Genomic DNA, 20,966 nt, shown 5'->3' with positions numbered 1-20,966 from the left:
CTGCCCAATAGAAACTGGAGCAGCATTTCTCTTAAGAGCCCCTCTTCTTGCTGCTGTATTTCCTTTCAGTTCACATACCCGAGCAGCTAGGGTTGAAGTAGGTACACCATCCCATTTCCTCATATCTTCCCCATGGTCACGCAGATAAAACCACAAGGTGCCACGTGGTGTACGTCTTGGGTACTCTCTCTCTTGAGCAGGCGAATGCTGATTCTTAGTGGCTGAAGTATCACTCTGTCTAGATGAGGGGGAATATACTTTCTCCACGAGCTTGTCAAGTCCTTTAGACACTTTCTCCACAGCTGAGACACAGGACTGTAGCGGAGCAGAGAGATTGTCTTCATATTGTTGAAGCTGGCAGGACACATCATACATTGTTGGTCCCATCCCCTCGTCCCAGCGAATTGCTGCCAGGGTACTGGCATGTGCTGATGGTGCACTCCGCACAAATTTACGCCACATGGATGTTGTGCACTGGACTTCATCGGGGTCTTGAGGTGCCTGGGCATTGTCCAAATCACTATAAATCATCTCCCGCACAGCTAATTCCCGCAAATGCTGGAGACCTTTATCCACAGTGGTCCACTTGCCTATGTGATATACAATGTCTTCCTTATGGGGATATCTTTCTTTGATAGCTGCCAGGAGTCGTCTCCAGAGGCTGAGGGCCTGTGCTCCTCTCCCAATTACTTTGTCGATTACCCTTTCTCTAGAGAGGGATCCCAGCTGCTTGGCTTCATTGCCTTCTAATTGTATGCTATTGGCCCCAGCATCCCAGCATCGGAGCAGCCAAGTGAGGATGTGTTCACCTGGGCGTCGACCATAATCCTTTCGTATTTCTCGCATCTCACTCAGGGATATGGATCGAGTGATTTCTGATTCCTTTATGATTTCCGTCTCGTCTTCCTGCTGTTTTTGTGATGGCTCTGCTTTAGAGGTGCCTGCCAATTCCCCTTCTCCCTCCTTCTTAGGAGAGCCTTCTTCCCTTACTAAACGAGCGGACCTCCGTTTCCATTGTTTTGACTTGACTATGGGGGCGACTGATACCATAGTTGGTTGGTCCTCTGGGTCAGCCGCAGCATGTGTTACTTGGTCATCAGATTCAGAGACTTCCTCCCTCTCTTCAAGTTGCTGGATGATGTTAAACAGTGTTTGATAGGAATAAGCCAGGACCCAGCACAATGCTGCAAGCTGTTGTTCTCCGGCATTATCAGGGTCAGGACATACAACTCTCAAACATTCTACCAAGTTTTTAGGATTTAGCACTTGCTCAGGGGTGAAGTTCAAAACTATTGGAGGAGACACTCGTGACAGGTATCTGCTAACATCATCCCACACACCGTGCCACTCACCACAAGACTGTTTCGGGACAGATTCCCAAATAAGTTTTCTAAACAATCAACTAATCTTAGAGAGAAAATGAAACCTGTTATTCAGAATTAGAAATAGCAATACATGGGTTACAGATGGATCTTCAAAATACTCCCAAACTGTTGTAATTAGCCCACTGTGAAAGAAGGGAAAGGTACCATTCCTGATATTATTAATAAACTGGTGTCCAGATGAGAAAAGGAAGGCAGTGTGGTTCTGAATATTCTCTGAAAGATAGTTTCCATGGGACCCAAATGATAACAGCGCAGAGCCTGAATTCCAGAGTAAAACCAAGGTCAGTGCTTGGCAGCACAACGAATTAAAAAAAGTGAACACAGATTATAGCACTTTGTCGGATCGGATATATAGGAGAAAGGAGAATATGACACGAATTGCATGACATATGAACAAAGCCATTATTATTAACAGGGCAAGGAACATGGTTACTAGCAAGCAAGTGTGTTAGTTGTATGCGTTTAATCAATTCTATTGTTATCTCAACCCTTCGAGCCCCACGTTGGGCGCCAAAAAGGACTGTGGTGGTTTTACCGTGCTGGGCAGCTAAACCCCACAACCGCTCTCTCACTCCCCCTCCTTTAGATGAGGAGGGGGAGAAGTAAAGGAAAGAACAACTCACGGGTTGAGATAAGGACAATTTAATTAAAGGGAAATAATTATAATAATTAAATAAAGACTACTATGAACTAAACAATTTAACTAAGGGGAAATAAAAGGGAAAGGGGAAAAAAGGGAGGAAAACAAACAAACAAAATAAATGAAAGCTATATGGAAGTGCAGAGGAAAGAAATTACTCTCTACTTCCCACAAATGAGCAATGATTGACCACGTCCTTGAAGCAAGGCCTCAACGCACGCAGCTGGTGTTCGAGAGGAGGACTGACGTCTTCTCAACAAGAGCCCACCCTCCCCTCTTCTTCCTGTTTCCACCTTTTCTTGCTGAGTGTGACACCACATGGTATGGAATATCCCTTTGATTGGTTTAGGTCAGCTGCCCTAGTGATGTTTCTCTCCTCACTTTTTTGCCCACCCCCTAGGAGGGTTAGAGAAAGGCCCAATGCTGTGCCACTGCTGCTCAGCAGTAGACACAACACTGTTGTGATAACACTGCTGTTCCAGCTACAAGTACAGAGTACGGCACTGTATGGGCTGCTGCCGGGAAAGTTAACATTCCAGCCAGAACCAGTACAGTGAATTAAATGAGAACTAATACTTTCTTCCAAAAACAAACAAACAAACAAAAACTTATTTTCATACAAAATAATACTGAAAGTTAAGTGACACCAGAGTCATGTATTCATGAATAATTAGAGGCAAGAGGAACAGCATACACTCTAAGCAGTAATACTGCACTAAGCACCACTAAGCTCAAGACCTAATTATTGTCTATGGAACACACCTCCCAGCAGGATACCCCCAAAGGCAACTTAAGGTCAGGACAGAGCTACCCAAAATGTCAGCAGTTGAGGAAGGGTAGAATTAGCCCCATTTATTTCTAGATTTGCCTGAGGCCCTTTAATGCCCTTCAACAGACTGACAGATTAGGATCCTACCGCAGCAATTCAGCAACAAGTTTCTGTGCCTTTGTGCAGCCACCTACCACAAAAGCCTATAACGGCTTCAACCTGTGATGGGAGGCAAGACCAAAGCCTAGGATTCCCCTCATACTTGTACCCATAGGACATGCTCCAAAGCACAGACAGCACAACACTGGTTCATTTAAAGGCCCAGGAAGAAGTCACCCAATATTTTTATTTAACATACAATTGAAATACCAAGTAAAAAGGTTTTCTTACAGGGAGGCAGCTAACAAGTTTTCTGACTACCAGTTTTCTTCTGTGTGTATTAGGCTATGCTTCCTTTATTGTCAGTAATGGTCAACTTCATTTTTTCTTCTCTAGTTGATAGTTACTCTTTACATTCTGTTTGATTATTGCAGAAATTATTTGTCATATAATACAATTAAAATATCATAGTATAGAGGCAGGGCTTAAGAAAGTATTAATGCTCAACTTCATTTCCTGTTTTTCTAGAACTGAAGTAATTCTTAAATGATGTGTAAAAGGTGACTTTTTATATAGCTCATGAAAATGCAGTTAAATATTTTGTTCATACTGACACGGAAAGTCATCAAAGCAAGGATAAATGAAAATATGCAGGAAACACAATACTTGAATCCAGAATGTTCTTATCTGTTCTTAATATCACCATAAAGAATCCTTTTATCTCTAGTGTCTATTTCAAGACATTTTATTGTCTGCTAGTATAGAAAATATCCTATAACAGAAACAATGTATTTAGTAAACTAAAAAACAAAATGAAACAACAAAAACAAAACAAAACATGCCAACAACCTGCTATCATAGACATAATGCAGCTACTTTTTTTTTTTCTCTAAGTATGTATATGACTTGCATAGCCCAAATTCTTACTGCTTTTCACACTCATTTATTTTAGATGCAACCACCTGGTGCACTGAATCATCTATCAGCACTTCCAGTGCATCAAGGCATCAGGCTGGCCCCTGATATGATTTCATTGTATCATTAACTACTCATTTTCTAAGATCTAAAATGAAGAAATGGTTCCAAGATACTTAATTTAGGAGGACTGGCATTCCGTTAATGAATGTAAAGAAAAGTACAGAAGGTTCACTGGATTCAGTGAGGGTTTTATTTGTTTGTTTTTGGGGTTGTGTTTGTTTTGTTTTGCTTTGCTTTTGTGGGGGGTGATGTTTATTTTATTTATTTATTTTTTTTCAGTAGGCAAACATTATAAAGGATCTCTAGAGCCACAAAAACTCTCTCTCCTGGCACAAGAGACTATTTTTTGGGAGTCCAAGGTGAGATGTGTGAGTTGGTTTGACACATAAGTTCCCCTGCCATGAAATATCCCTAAGAACATCAAGCAAATCACTTTTGACCAGCATAGGTCTGCATACAACTAACACAAAGTTATCACATGCTCTGCAAAAAACTCTCAACCTGGTTTTATGCTGAACTGCTGGTGATTTTATTTGCAATGGTTATCTCCTATGAGGGAATTCATCATTTTGAACACAAAAGTAATGAAGCATTTCTGGCAGCATTGATGGGATGACATACTTAAAAGGGGAATAAAACATGCAGCTCTATTCTCAGCCAGACAGTTTAACCCCATTTGTCCATTTTGTCTACTTTCAAGAGCAGTGGGAGATAATATTTGCTTGTGAGGAGAGGCAGTAAGAGTGAAAATAATGACTGAAACTCCCTTCAGTCTGCAGACACTGTAAGGAACTCAGGATCTGAGCACGTTTTTAGGGCAGTTCTACCCTTCACAGCCCCGATGCTGAGGGAAAGGAGTAAGAAGAGAAAAGCCACATCCCCTTATCAGAATAAGCTTACCTGAATTTACAAACAATATCTGACAGCGCCTTCTTGAAAAAGGCAGCTAAGGCCTGACTGGATCCCTATCTTCTTTCTTTCTAAGGCACACTAAAGAAACAAGTAGCTCTGAAAGTCAGAATATACATTTTATTAAATGCATTGATATAATGAATCTAGCTTAAATAGAATTAGTTTTGTTTGTTTGTTTGTTTTATGGCAGCACATCATGCTGTGTTTGGCAACTGTGACTAAACTAGTATTAATACCACTCCAGTGTTTTGGCTACTGCTGAGCATTACCTGCACAGCTCCAAGGTTTCTTTTTTTTTTTCCTCCCACTTTGCACCCCAGAGCAAGCAGGTCAGGGGGTGGTCAAGAAGCTGAGAGATGGGACACGACCAGCACAGCTGACCAAGCAGACCAAAGGGATATTCCACATCATATAACTAAATGTTCAGCAATAAAACTGGAGGGGAAGGGTGTTTGGGGTGAGATAGCTATTTCTCACAGACTAACTGGGCATTAGTCTAATTTCAGGAGGTGGTGAATGAGTGCCTTTGCATTACTTTGTTTGTTTCCTCCTCCTCTTTCCTTCACTTATTAAACTATATCTCAGTGTGTGAGTTTTCCTGATTTTGCCCAATTCTCTCCCCCAGGCTGCTAGGGGGGAGTGAGTGAGTGACCAGGTAGGAGCTTAGCTGCTGCCTGGGTCAACCCACCACAAGACTATCAGAGAAAGTACTCTGAAGCAGTACCCAAAGTACTACTCCAGCCGTTTTCTTCCAGTGATCAAGGGAAAGAGAGAAAGAAGAAGGCGAATGTGGCACTGATAGTTCTGAAATGAGACTGCTTTTAATAAAATGTGTAATTCAAATTAAAGATGATATCCATTTAAGACAGTCATGTTAATTCAAGAACAGAAATTTAATAGAAGGTGTTAACTGAGCTGTATTTTGAACTTCTGTGAAAAAGATTAGACATACAAAAGAAGTCAATGGTAAAGTGAGAACAGCATTTTGTTTCAAAGAAATAAGCACTGACCTATTCTGTACAGCTGCAGTAAGAAACCAGAAGCTTTGCACATACATAGGCATCACTGAAAGAAATACATATGTACATATCCACAACTGTAATGAAGAGGAACATGCAAGAAAACAGCTTCCTACAAAAGGTCAAGGACCTAACAAGTTTCTGAAAGGGACTGGATACTTATAGGAATAAGAAAAACAACAATAGTTACTGTACTTGGTAAATATACATTTGGGGAAGTTACATCTAAAGGTTACAGTAGTTTTAATCTGTCAGTGATAGTTGTGTAACCACGGCTGTTGCTAGCAAGGTCAGAGCTAGGTAGGGAAAGCTATCCCTGCTGCACTGATGATACTACTGTTAAAGGCTGAGAGAATCCTTTCAAAGGCTGCTGAGGTTTATCTTGTTAACTGTGCAATACATATACACTGCATCAATCTCTATTAGTCAGGTCTTGTATTTACTACCAAGCCTTCAGGTCCCATATGCTTCTAACAAAACCCTGGAAATGAAAGTGGTTACAATTGTCATTGTATTTCACCCAAATCAACAACAGGAGGTCAAATGCTCTTAAAGCAAAAAAAAAAAAATCTGTAGTAACTGTCTTTAACTTGTGTGAAAACAAATGACTTCAGTAAAATTTTCATTCAAATTATTAAGACTACTTTAATTATAATAAAATAAATAATATAATGGGGTGCTAGGACAGATTATCCCACAACTACTGACGAGTATAACATCTTCATTACAAGAAAGTGCATGCACGTTGGATGAGATAGGTAAACAAGGAAACCCCATTGTTTCTTAACATTGATTTTGCTTCCTGTTGTACTCACACAATAAACTCTATATCACACCATTTAGAAAAAAATCAAAGCTGACACTGCAAGGGGAAAGGTCAGCTCTTCTGCCTTCCCACTTGCACCACTGATCCACTTAATAATCCAGCAGGTAGAGCAGTCTTTCTACCTTGCCACAATTTTTACACAGAAGAGATTCTGTTTTTACATCTTTCTTCATATATTTGTAAAGAAACAAACAACAACAACAAAAAAATGCAGTCACTGTGGAGAGAAGCATTGCTTGAAACAGTAATGCAAAACATGAGAGGATATGTGGGAAAGACAGCTACTGAATCTTACAAAGAGGGTCCAAAAACCAAACTGGTTGGAAAGCCGTCTGTTTCATAAAGAAATTAAGTTAAAAGCTACTGGGTAAAGGGGAGAAAAAAAAAATAACTAATTCACTGAATGCATTTGATAGATGTCTTGCTAATGAGCAGAATTTCACACCATCCCAATGAGGTAACATCAATGTAACCACTCAGAAAGCTGCAGACTGAAACATCTCAGGAGGTAAACATACCAGCCAAACTTTCCACAGTGGAGTAAAGACTACTAAACTCCTCCCATTTATTTTTTTCACCTGTGGTATACAGAAAGCAGAGGAGAGCAGCACATTTACAAAGTCTGTCACTGGAAAAATTTAAGTGTAGAATTACTTGGTCTCTTTCAATACTCAGTCATCTCCTACCCCTATCATTACTCATGTGTAAATGAACAATAATGTGGCTTGAAAGGCACAGAAGAAAAAAGCTTCAATTTTAAGTCCCACATATGTGATCTCAAATAATAACATGTAATAGCAACTGCAAAATGTCTACTACCTAAGGAAAGAAACTGAGAAAGTCAGTTGCAGTATGGGCAATCACTCTTCCTTTTCCTTCCCTACCCTGTATTCTTCCTTCTGCCAACTGTATCTATTTTTTCTAATCAATAACTTAATTGAAACTGCTATAATAATATTACCATATTTGTTGCTAATTGTTCAATGCCACAAGTATATTGAGGGCTGTGTGTACAATTGTCGTCTCCATTATTTGAGTTTACCCAGCCTATAGTATTAATAATGCAGATAAACTTAACCAAGATCCATAATTCCTTCATCCACTGCAATAAAACAAATGATGCATTTACAGTTTCTCTGTCTGGAGCATTAAGTAATATAGTAAAAATGTCAAGAGCACAGTTTTCTTCCAATTAAATACACAGAAGCAAGCCTTCTATTTTTAATTACTCTTTTAAATCTCTGATTGAAAAACAGAACTGAAAATCAGTTCTGGAAACACTGTCAGCCTGATGAAAAAAACACACTTAACAGCCATTGTCTTCATTCAGTCTCATCATATCCAATTTCAAACTGGACTCTTCACCGTTTTTCACTTTTACTTTGAACAGCAAAATAGACCACTGATGAAAGAGGATTTATCCAATTATTATGAGCTAAGTAGCTTTAACTTCCTTTAGATATCCACTAACAAGATATAAAATGACACTTCCCGGACACATCACCAGTACAATAGGGCCTTTATTGATTTTCATATCATGTTCTTCAGTCTGAGATGACTCTCTTGAGGACTCTGCTTCCCAGCAGGAAAAAAATTGCCTTTTCTATGTTTGAATTCAGATCTATTAATGCATTCCTTGCTGGAGACAGTGTCATTTCAGTTCTTTCCCTCTTTAGTTGATGTGTCTACACCTTGCTGGCTCAGTGTCCTAATGGATCCCAGGGTTAGAGGTCAAAGTACGAAAACAAAAAACGAAATTGCTCAGCTTGGGAATCGATAAGAAAAAGACTCTTAACACTCTGTCTAAGGGTAAAATGTGCAACCAATGAGGTGTGATAACTGTGTTCAACCTTGTGCTAAAGTTATAAATAGAGTATCAAACCCAAAAGACGTTACACACCAAAAATAAAGACAAAAAGTAGTTAATATTATCATTCAATTTGCATTAGAGCCATCAGGAAATTCACAGCCGAAGGAACAGATATTACTCTTTCCTTTTGCCATTATGAAAGTTTCTGAGGTAAAACACCAACATCATTTCTTCATGATACAACTTACAGGCTAAAAGAATATCTCAATAGTTAAATTACTGCTGAGAGGTAAGTTTCCCAGAACAGGATAAGCTACCTTTGGCTGTATGCCAGCATTTACTCATAATTACAAATTCAACCTGGGAGAAAAAAAAATACAGTGACATGGTATTGGCATGCAAGAAGCCAGGTGGAGCCTTACTTGAATTTGGAAAGTGTAGCAGATTAGTTAGGTGCATGCAGTCTCTGCCTTGCAGGAAAGTATACATTTTAAGAAACATAGCTCTTTCAGTATTACAAAATGTAAATATAAAAATATAAAAAACAATGTGTTGTCCTGCTTAGCTTTACCGGATACAAAACTTAATGGCCAAAATTTATGGAGCTTAGATCATTGGAAGATGACAAATGGAAAGTTAAAAGGCCCCAAATGATTGTATATCTCAACTTCCACAAGTCTATCTTTGTCACAGACATCAAATATAATTCCATGACAGGTCTGACAGGAGCCAACTCCAGTTAGAAAATGAGAAATTCACTTGACAGATTAAGAAATATATTTAAAGGCACTATATATACGGAAAACAAAGCTCTCAAAACTGATGCTCACTACATTCACATGTAAATTTACTCCTCTGTACAAAGGTATGTGAAAGCATCAACAACTGGCCCTACGGTTTACCTATCCTTAGTTCTCCACAAAGAACAACTGTCATGTTTTATAATCATGCACAATCTACATTAGACAGTTTTGCTTGATCTCCTTCTTTGATTCCTCTGGCACATTACACCAGGCCACATAAATGTTTCTCCTTGTCAAATGAGAAAAAAAAAAAAAAAAAAAAAAGACCTGCTGTAGCATCCATAATCATCTACTATGGCAGGGTATCAGATGCTTCACTTTGTGGGTTAAAAGGAAGATCACATCCACACAAACACTGCATGACATTTTACATGCATTCACAGAAATGACTGACAGATCTTTTTCAGCTCTCTCAATGTTTAACGGCAGCAAAATTCAAGCAGCCAATGAGCAACATGATGCCTTGCTCTTTTCCACAGTACATTTAAGACAGTATACAACTAAGACGGTGGCAAAAACATATCAGCTCTCAGCTCTCCTTGAGTTGCATCTCTATCCTGTACTTTTAGGGAGAAGGAGGAGTTAGAAGGAGGCAACTATCCTTAGGATATAATAAGGAATAGAGTGAGAAGGTTGGACTGGTAATTGGAAGCAACATGGGCATAATTCATCACAAAGCTATAAGAGGGTTTGGCAGAACCCTGAAAGCCAGTGTTGCAAGAACTAGTTAAAACAATATTTTCATCTCCACTGCTCAGGCGTAGTGCCCAAGGCCAAAGTGTTCCTCATCCCAACCTTGGGGTCTTGTCATCTTGTTCTTGTTTTGTTGTCCTCTGTGACCACAAGCAGACAACCTGGTAGACTGAACCACTCAGAACACAGGAATATTTTGCCTCCCTTGCAAGATTAACAAATGAAATAATATGCAAACTGCCACGGGAAAAAAAAATCCTCCCCTCACCTGCCTCTTCTACCTGACATAATCTGGTCACTGAAAGCATCATTGTACAGAACTGGCTTGGGGATTTATCATGAACACATCCAGTTTGTATCTTGTCTTCCATGGACCTGTACATTATTTTCCATTATCCATTATCATTTACATTATCTACTCAGAAAATAAATAAATAAATAAATAAATAACAATAATAATAATGTGTATCTGGTCATGATCAAGGGGATCCATTTTAAACCAAGATATTGTGAAATTAACAGTGTTATTGTCTTTAAATAGATACAAACATAATACCAGATACAAACATAAAGATCAAAATGTAAATGCCTATTTGCCTCATACAAATTCTATGCCATACATCTAATCACACTGTAACCCAACACTGAGAACCTAGAAGAGTCAATCAAAGTGTCAAAAAATCAAGGGAGTTACCACCAAAATTAAGAGAGCTGTCTGTGCTTTCCTCCCATAGTGCTATGAGCTTGAGCAATTTTTTCTACTTATATGGTTAGCTATTCTGTTTTCTCTGAAAGTTTCTGCGTGTTTTGTTTTGTACTTCCTTGGTGGACCACAGACATCTTGCAGACTTCATTGTGAAACTCCCAGAATCTTAGAAGATTCTCATCGCTAAACTGTGCTGCCTTCCTTAAAATATGTGGACATAGGGCACTGGTCTCTACATATAATTCAGAGCCAGTGATTTGTATGAACTTTAGTCTCCTAAACTCTCCAAAAATCATCAGTAATCCTTCATCACTTGTGTACATTTTCTTCTATAGCATAATATGGTATGCCAGCAGGAGTTTTCCCTCTAGGTCTGGTCTTATTCACCATAAGCCAGGATACATGGGCAATTTTTGTAGCACAGACTCTTAATTTAATTTCTAAGTGACTGAATTCCTTGGACCAAAAGTCATTGTATGAACTTATATGTGCTCTATAAGGCACAGACATCATACAGACCCCAATCCATGGCCCAAATCAACATATACAGAAACATACGATCAGCCTTATAAAACCCCGTTTTTAGTAACAGTTCAAGATCTATGCTGTTATCAGCACCAATTTATTAATTAACAGTATCCGCACATTATATGTCATTGACACTTACTAGGACATCTACTGGCTTGCTTGAGGGGATATTTGCCATTCAGTTCTGCTGGTAAAATGCCTGCTGAGCAAAGACAATCCCAGTTTTGGCTGGGAAGACGTACAGAATGTGCACCCAGCAGGAACTCAGCAGCAATGACTCGGCCAATTGATTAAATCTGAGCACTGACCAGCAGGTGTCTTTTTAGTGTGCTCTGAATGGCTTTTCCGTAAAATCCTCCGCTTCAGAGTAGCTGGATGCACATCAGTTTGGTCATATGTCAGTATGTGAGGAATTTTTTTCTGAAAGATGAAACCATCACTCATTTGTAGATCTCACAGAAGTAATAGCTTCTCATGTCTCAAAGTGCAGGTATTTCCTTGGGAGATTTTTCAAAACTTAACAAGTTATGAAATAGAAGACAACAGGAATTTGCTTGTTTGAGCCCATGTTGAGACAGTTGAAAATCAGTTTGATTTGGGTTTCTTTTCTCTTTTTCCTCCGCTTTCCTTCCTGTTTCACAAGTAAAAGACCAGAATAGTGCTGACATATCAACTCTTTGCTGAAAACTGTCAATGGGCTACTGAAAACTGACACTATGTTCCTTTCTTGTACCAACAGCTTTCAGAAAAACAAAACTACTGATCTATACTTCTCTTATGATCTTCTGACATAGTTTATTAAGTTTGCTGAAAAGGTCAAGGCAAAACCTTACTGTGGAAAGGGCCCATGGCATTTCAGCACATCCCTGAATTTTACTGAAGTTTTTCTAGACCCCCATGATATTGAAGTCCTATTTAAGCCACTGAAAGACAGTGGTATGTAATGCAAAAGCATAGAAAAATTAACTTTCCTTCAGTGAAAGTTCAGAAAATTCAACAATCTGGGCATTTTCGTCTTTCTATGTAACATGATTTACGAAATATCAGCAATATACCAATGTATCTCCCACACAAACTACAGTTTTGAGTATCTGACTGAAATTACTATGGATAGAGAGGGGGATAAAGGAAGGGAAGGGAAGGGAAGGGAAGGGAAGGGAAGGGAAGGGAAGGGAAGGGAAGGGAAGGGAAGGGAAGGGAAGGGAAGGGAAGGGAAGGGAAGGGAAGGGAAGGGAAGGGAAGGGAAGGGAAGGGAAGGGAAGGGAAGGGAAGGGAAGGGAAGGGAAGGGAAGGGAAGGGAAGGGAAGGGAAGGGAAGGGAAGGGAAGGGAAGGGAAGGGAAGGGAAGGGAAGGGAAGGGAAGGGAAGGGAAGGGAAGGGAAGGGAAGGGAAGGGAAGGGAAGGGAAGGGAAGGGAAGGGAAGGGAAGGGAAGGGAAGGGAAGGGAAGGGAAGGGAAGGGAAGGGAAGTCCTACTGTAATCTCAGTAGTTTTATAATGACAACACTTCCAACAGAAAGAACCACTGTATTCTTGGTCTCACAGCAATACCAAAATCACAGAAACTAGTTGAACTCCTCATCTAATTCATGTGATTTTACTTCCACAATTGTCTGTCCTTACTCAGACAAACATGAAGAACATTAAAACAACTGTTTTCTCCATACAAGTAAAAAGAGTTGGCATGAGATATACTGACATTTTTTAAATGATAAAAGGAAATTTGCTTTCACTCAATATGTAGTTTGAACTTCCTTACATGAAAACAACTTACCACTATTTAAAAGTGAACGACACACAAATTAAATAATTATTCTGAGTTAGAGCTGATGTTAAACATACTTTGAGGACAGATCAGTAAAATCCTCCCATATCACATTACAAATCCATGCCTAATTATCTAAGATCTGAGTGAGACAAGACCACAGGGGTAGTTTTGTATTACATCCTTGTGATTTTTTTTAACATTTCTTCCTAACTGTTGTACTAGCCACTACCAAGGACAGAGCACTGAACTTCCTTTAATTGTAGCCTTGTATGCTAATCATTAGGATCTTAAGTTCTTTTCCACACTCAAAGTACTTGCAAAATGCAAACCAGATCAGGAAGTAGCTCATATAAGAACTGAAAAAGTTGTCCAAGTGATTGGCAGCTCAGTAGCACTGACCGCCTTTGGTCAGGAATGTACTTTACCTTTTGATTAAGGCTGAAAATGCTAGAAAGCTACCTTCATGAGGGAACTTGACACTACGGTAAAATTCAAAAGAAGGTAGCTGCAGTGAGGTTAAAAGTTTTGCTGAGCAGATTAAGTTCTCTGAAGTGTTAGAATAAAACTATAATAAGGCAAGTACATCAGTATGTTATGAGTAAGGTAGTTTGCACTACTGCAGTTGCAACACTAATTACACTACAGTTTCTGTACCATAAACACAGCCTTCACCTGTGGGTTAAATAAACAAGCCACTACTCTGGATCACCTCTAGGCTTCTCAGTCCTGAGGAAACAATGGAGTCTTCCCTAGGAAACCAGTCTCATGCTTGACGGGAGTAAGATTCAACGTGGCAAGGGCAGGAAAAGAAGTCAGAGGAGGCTGGCAACATTCACTGACTACTAAGGAAATGAAAATAGCTGGGGCCAAGGTAAGGCAAAAACTGCAAAATGCAAGAGTGCTGCTGAAGTTGAAAAAACAAGTGGGAGTAGTGACTGCTGCTCCACACACACAGCTCCCCACCAGCATCAGAAGGATTGAAAGCATGACAGATTGGCACTCTGGGCTGTGATGCTGGTAAAGGCAACCTTGACAGGCCAGTACCAGAGGAAGCTACAAGATGTACAGGCAACTCTGACCTTTCTCTCACTCTCCATCTTTCTAAAACAGTAATGGACGGAGTAGCCACTTCCCTCCCGTCCCTTCTCAAAAGGGGGATTATACTCAGGACTGTTTGAGATCCAAATTTCGTGCAGTTCTTCAATATTATCGGGGGAGAAAAATGTATCAAGCTAAAGCCTTCACCTTGACAAGCACACCAAGGGCTTGTAATCTTCCAAGTAATCACTACTGTTTCTCTCTCAGACAGCACGCACAAGCAGCACTGATCCACAGTCTGAAATGAACAGGCCTAAGGAAGTCGACCACTTAGACCTACCACTTCCTCATGTAATTGTCAACTTTGTGCCTAGCTCTGTAATTTCAGTATCCAGTGCAGGATGTGGGCAGTCTTGCTGCTCATTCAGAACATGTCTCCAGCTTGACATGAACTGTCCAAAAACACTGGAAAGTAATACCTGGAATATCGTTCAATACAGCCAGTAGTGTTTCCACCAATGCAAAAAGCTGAAAGGATCCTTGAGATTACAGTTTCCATAACCAACTGAATCACATCAGCAGTCTTATTTATAAGCTGGGAAAGGGTTTAGAAATGCTTGACCTTCAGGAGTCAATGAAAGATGCAGCTGTCCTCGTTACCATCTGAAACTTCACTGCCACTTGCTGAGGCAGATTTAATGCATCCTTCCAGCTTATCAGCAGAAATGGTAAATAGTCCACATTAATCAGAACATACCCATCTCATCTCAGTCTTTTGGGGGATGAAGGTCCATTAGGGAATCAAAACCAGATAAAGCAGAACTTCAATTACTTGAAGCTTATTTCTGATTCTGCCTGAAGTATCCTTGTATTCCTCAAACAAAAAGGATGTAGGAAGTGATTTATTTTCTGAGATATATCCATTAGAAAACAAGAGCAGCATAATACATTCCCATTTCTTTATCCACTTTTTAAAGCATATAAGGGCAAGTAGTAACTCAACTTTTCTCCATTTCTTTATGAACCAATTTGACGTGGAGTGTAATTCCCAATTTTCAAAATTTGCTGAAGTTTGGTATGTAAAACAGCCTATATACAGCATGTACACAAGCTATTGTCAAAGATGTAGCAAGTTCCTAATGCAGCCATTAGTTTCAATCTCAGTGACCTTGCTCTAAAGACTGGGGCAAATGCTTATAATGCACATGCATGAAAGTTTTTTTTTCTGATTATAAGACTTCAGTCACGAGTAAGATTTCTGCAGTGAACATTTCCCAAGACACTGTAATTACACCATTTCAGACAACTCAGTGCAGGTATGTAATACAGTTTTAGAAAGCTAGAAAATGGTTGGAAAAATGTGTACTTATGTTCCTTGCATCTCATACATTTTCACTTGCAAGACTGCAGTGCAATAAGGACTACAGAACACTTCTTTTTACATTAAAACAAAACAAAACAAAACAAAACAAGACAAAACAAACAAAAAAAAGCCTTTAACAAAGTAATTTAGCTTTTCTCTGTGCACCTGGTAGCATTTTGCAATTCTTACTCATATGCCTACTATCTTATTCATGCAAAAGTCCTGATGAGCTCAGCTGAAATCCTGCAGTCTAAGATACTTGTATAACCCATGATGCAGCATCAAAATCTGGAAGCAAGCACAAAGAAATGACAGGACTAGCTATATGTGGTACTGTTTGTAGAATCATACTTTTACTTGAACCACCACACTCTACTTCCCAGGTACTAAGCAAATGGAAAAGAGCCAAATTCTAAAGATAACCATACAGTTCACATACTTTCTCAAAAGCATAACTTCTTCAAAAGGATGAAATTTGCAACTTTTGAAATGCTTTTTAGAAATATCATTCAAAAGAAAACAGAGATAACAGAGGCCCGTCTCTGTATAAGAAAAAAGGGGAGAAAAAAAAAAAAAGAAAAAAAAAAAAGATGACAATCAGCAGTTCTTTCAGATTCAATCTAGTTTAAAGAGGCTGACATCATGTAAATCTATCCAGAAGGAGACATAAAGCCACATCAAGTAACAGCAGGATCTTGTGATGTTATACATGAGTATACATATTACAGCTTAAGAAAAAGTCTTTCTTTTCAATACCATTTTGCTTACAGTGGCAAACAATCATGCTTACATCTTCAAGTGTTCTGCTTACCACGGAAACCATTTATGGAAAAGACAAATGCTTTTGTTACATTGTGAATTCTGCCATTCAAAAATGAGCTATTCCCAAAAAATAAAAATTAAAAAATGCTATCAATCTCTGGCTTATAATGTGCAATTTAGATTGCCAGAGCTAGGCTATTTGTGAAATGCAAAACCCCAAGAAAGACCACACCTGAGGAAGGACATGCACTATACCAACACAGTTTCACTCTCCCACTGCAGATCCAGGCATTGATAGGAAGAACTCTAGACCTGGGGCCCACAGCAGTTATGCTGCTGCATGAAAAAACAGTTTGCATGCTGAAGGACAGCAGCTGGGAGTATGACAAATTTATCCATTTTCATCCAGAAAATAAATCTGTCATTCTTGGAAGAAAGCTAAGTTGTTTTCAGAGCTTGCTTTGTGTATTTGCAGGGATATTCTTCAGGCTTTGTTTTCTTATAGTTTGATGCTCTTTTTTCGGCTGTGACAGTCTTACTTGCAAAAGGTTGATCATATGTCCCCAGCCCACGTCAAAACAATTATGGCCACTGACTCTACTTATAGATGTTTCTGTTTATCACTTATCTGACCAGGTTTTAATCCTCTGTACTTAACACAGCCACAGCCTCAACACCCAGAAGACTCTCTGGATACAAAATCAGACTGGGATAGAGTAATTACAGTTTTCCCTACTTCATTAGAGTGGGGCTATATGGCAGAATGTGCCTGCAAGACAGAGCAGAAGTTGCACTGTGAGAAATTCTGCCCATCTATGGACTCCCTTCACTGGAAGCGTCCCTGCGTACGGTGCTTTTGTACTCCTTATGTGTCTTTGCTTTAGAGACATCACTGAGTCTCCTAGCGGATGACTAGAACCTGGAAAAAATTATTTATTGAAGGCAATTTATCTGAAAAATATTGACATTTGCTTCAAATTGCTTTCAACAGTTCATTATTTGGCCAATTCCACAGGCTGCCCAAATTCAGCAAATAACTTTTTTAACACTCTGTTCACAACTCCTGAACTCCTGTTTAAAAATAATTTTTGTTATTGGACAAGCAGCCCTGTCAGGTAAGCATTTTGTCCCCACCTTTGGTGTAGTAGGATGACAAAAGCAGTGCGGAGCATTTTGGGTTTATGGGTACATCTGCGCTTTACAAGCACTTCACACAGCAGAATCTCAACACTGATAATACTTTAGTGCAAAAACTACAATTTCTTACCCTCCACTTCACAAGGAAAATGTGTGCGTGTTTTATTTTGTTGTTGTTGTTTTTGCTGTTTATTTGTTTGTTTGTTTGTTTTCTGAAAAACAGGACATTTCCTTACGGTCACATCAGCACAGGAAAGAAAATGTTGGAAACTACCCCAGCTAAGCCCTTTGTTATGATTTATTAAACAATTTGCTTTCAAAACCGAAATCAGTACCAACAATCCCTCGCCACACGCAGCAACCTAGGCTGCCATACTATGTACCAGCTCCACTCTTGTTCAGGGACAAGCTCACAGAGCTGTAATGACTCCAGAAGGATCAAGGCCCAGAATAAAAGATCAAAGCAAAGTCCTCTCTGTAAAACAGATAACTACAGAAGCTGGGAAGAGGACACATCACTGTAACTCTGCATGACATCTCCCTTAACTGTGTATTTAGGAAGGGCTATAAACCTTGTAAAGCTGTAAGTAAGTACCAGAAATGTTGATACAGAAGTGCTCTAGTTAAAATGAAGACCACAGAACAAGCTTGATGTAGGATCCAGTTGCCAAAAACGATCTCTGTCATCACTCACACAGAACATAAGGGAATACAGACACTATGCTCTACTCAGAGATGATGTGTTTGTGTTGCAAAGCCATGGCCTGCTTCCAACCTGGAAGTGGACTCCATCCCACATATCAACCCACAGCACTATTCAGGTTGTACACGCCATGTCCTAGGACCTGAAAATAAGATGAAATCAGTCCTCACCTCTACTGGGAAGCATTTAATAAATCTGATTCCAGTCTTATCTCTTGTGCCATCATTTACCATGATACCAAGCATGAGCAACAGGCAAGTAACAAAATAGGAGAACTTTTTATAACAGTGGTCAGGTAAGATCAAGCAATCAAAAAAGCAGCTGGTGAGGAGAGCATTTGGGGCAGGGAGTTCTTCCTGATGTCACAGAGAGATACTATCAAGGTAAAAAAAAAGATGTAAGCATTCTTTTCATTACAGATATTCAAAGTTATATTGTACACTTTAGGGAAAAAAATTAAAAGGTTAAATATAGAAATGAAAAGCAAAGTTGCTTTTTTGTATTGTTCTGCTCTTTTGTCACTCCACTGCTACAACTCCGATACGAAGAATAACTGAAAAGGCAGAAACACATTTTTCTGGGTGGTTACTTCCCCCACCCCTCCGCGTAACAAGTCAGTAGAAACAGACTGGTGTACCAGCGTATAAACTAAAGCACTCTTTCCTTGCTCTTTCAAGTTCAACTCTTTTTGCCTCAGGAATTCTCCTGGCTCATGGGTTTGATGTCAACCCTTGATTGTGTTTTGATGTTTCTGCAGATCTACGATTGAGTTCAATTCTCAGCAGCCAAAACAGACATTTGTCATCCTGTATGCATCAAATTTCCTGTGGCACACTGCCCACTTAATCATGCAGGCAAGGGAAGCTTTGACAAAGTGAGGGGCTGTCCGCAAGCCACTCTGACCTAGCATGTGTGGAGTCACATGTAATTACCATTACTTATAAGGATCACTCAAGGCTTCCTGGTGTTGCTGCACACCAGTTCAACCACACCAGAGTGTCTAAGTAAATATTTGCACGCAACAAGAGCTGTTGAGAGGGTTTTGTCTACAGCAACAGCACCCAGTACATGAAATATTCAGCACGTGAAATGTCTCCAATGATGCAGAGTAGTGGGTTTTCGTTCTGATTTGATTAGCAGTGATGATTCTTTCATGAGGTGTGACTGTCCTTCTGGATTAGTGTCAGCCCAGATTCCATGCAGCAGTCACGGAAAAGACATGGCAGAACAGTCTGACATGTTACAAGGGTTACTTTGCAGAATCTCTACCAATCCCAAGATTTCTTCAAAAAAAAAAAAAAAAATAATAATCCAGAGCCTAAATCTTAATTTAAAAAATCATTCATATGTAGAAATGTAAATTTAAATGTAAATGCTGAACTCACATCTCAACACTAGCATGCTTTAACTAGTGAAAAACAGAGCTTTAACTCAGGGAATTCCTTTATGTGCCACAAAAGAGACATCAATTCTTTCTATACACACACACAAAAAAAGCTAGAAATGTTACACTGGAAAATGTGCTAAGATGTGCTTCCATATTAGGCATACTAATCATCTCCTAATGTAGACCTTAAAGCTCTGTATTTATACTGAATCAACAACGATTATGTGAATTAGGTGTTGTCTTTTTAATACAAGCAATTTAGACGTTTCCACTCTGGTAACATTCTCATATTATTTCTGCACCATAGCAGTGAAGTTCTGTGAATATAATGGAAGAAAGCAATTCTTTTAGGAAAAGGCAGTTAATTGGACCAAGTGATTTGACTGGAACAGACAAAAAAGGGACTGGTATCCTGAAAGCTATTGTTTTTTTCCATTGCCTACATTTTCCTTCCTCCCCTACAACTTCACACCCTAGCTTACCACCCAAGGAGTTTCTCTCCTTCCTCCTTTTGCCCATTTTTCCTTTTCTCACACTCACTCTGCACTTTACTTTCAGGTCCAGGTGTAATTTCTGGCTGCCTCTCCCAGTCCCTCCCAGAGCAAAAAAAAAAAACAGACACTATAAAGACACTGTAAAACATGCTGAGCATATGTCTCTTCAGAACTGTGAGGGTAAAACAGAAAAAATGTAAAACAGAATGCAAGAACAGAGCTCCAGAAGGACATAACTACCAAATGAAAATTACTACAATGAAGTCCGGGCAACAATCCACTAATAATCTCTTTTTTTTTTTTTCTTTTTTAATAATCTCACCCTTTAATTACTTTTCTGGGGAAGATTTTTGTTTATCTTTGTTTAAAACTCTGCAGGCATGTTCTCTTAGAATACATGTGTTGAAGTATCTTGATGAGCATATTTTGGCCACTTTCTGGAAAATATGAAATGTTTAAGTAATTCTTTATCAGTTCAAATACAAAACACTCTCCTCTGCAATCAGTGTAAAATAAATTTTTGGTATGTGTTGCCATCACTGGCTGTACGGGAGCCAAAGGTAAAATCTCTACGCTACTTCACAAAAAGAGAATTTTGGAAGGTCTACTGAATACTGAATTCTCCTGGTGGATCAACAGCAGGAGAGGTTTCTGTAATCATCACAGAATGGGAAAATCTCATTATTCCATACGTCTGTGTTCTCTGCTTCCTCTGTGTGGACTTGTATTAAAAACCGAAACAGGAAAGAATATCAGTTTCTGAAGATCAACTGCCTTCCAGTTGAAAGGTTTAGAAACTGGATGTTTTGGGATATACTCTCGACCACTAGATATATATATATATAATAAAAATAAATAAAATAAAATAAGGATGGGTTTGAATTCCACAGGCAAGTTCATCGACATGGTGCTGCAAAGGCTACCAGGAGAGCAAAGGGTGAGGCAGAGAGGACCCATTTCTACTGTTAAATGAACTTCAGACTGCATGGCATGCCTTGGACACATTTCCAGTTTCAGCTGCAGCCCCTGTTTAAACCAAGGCAGTGTAGTGCTGGAGGATATGCCAGGGAGAGACACCTGCCTACTACTCCAACTAGGAATTTTATTTTCCAAATCAGACCAGCACAGAAACATGGAAAATGTACTGAC

Source organism: Aythya ferina, assembly GCF_964211825.1.
Source record: "Aythya ferina genome assembly, chromosome: 1".
In the NCBI taxonomy this organism is placed as follows: Eukaryota; Metazoa; Chordata; class Aves; order Anseriformes; family Anatidae; genus Aythya; species Aythya ferina.
The sequence above is the reverse complement of the archived record's forward strand: the minus strand, read 5'-3'. Positions refer to the sequence as shown.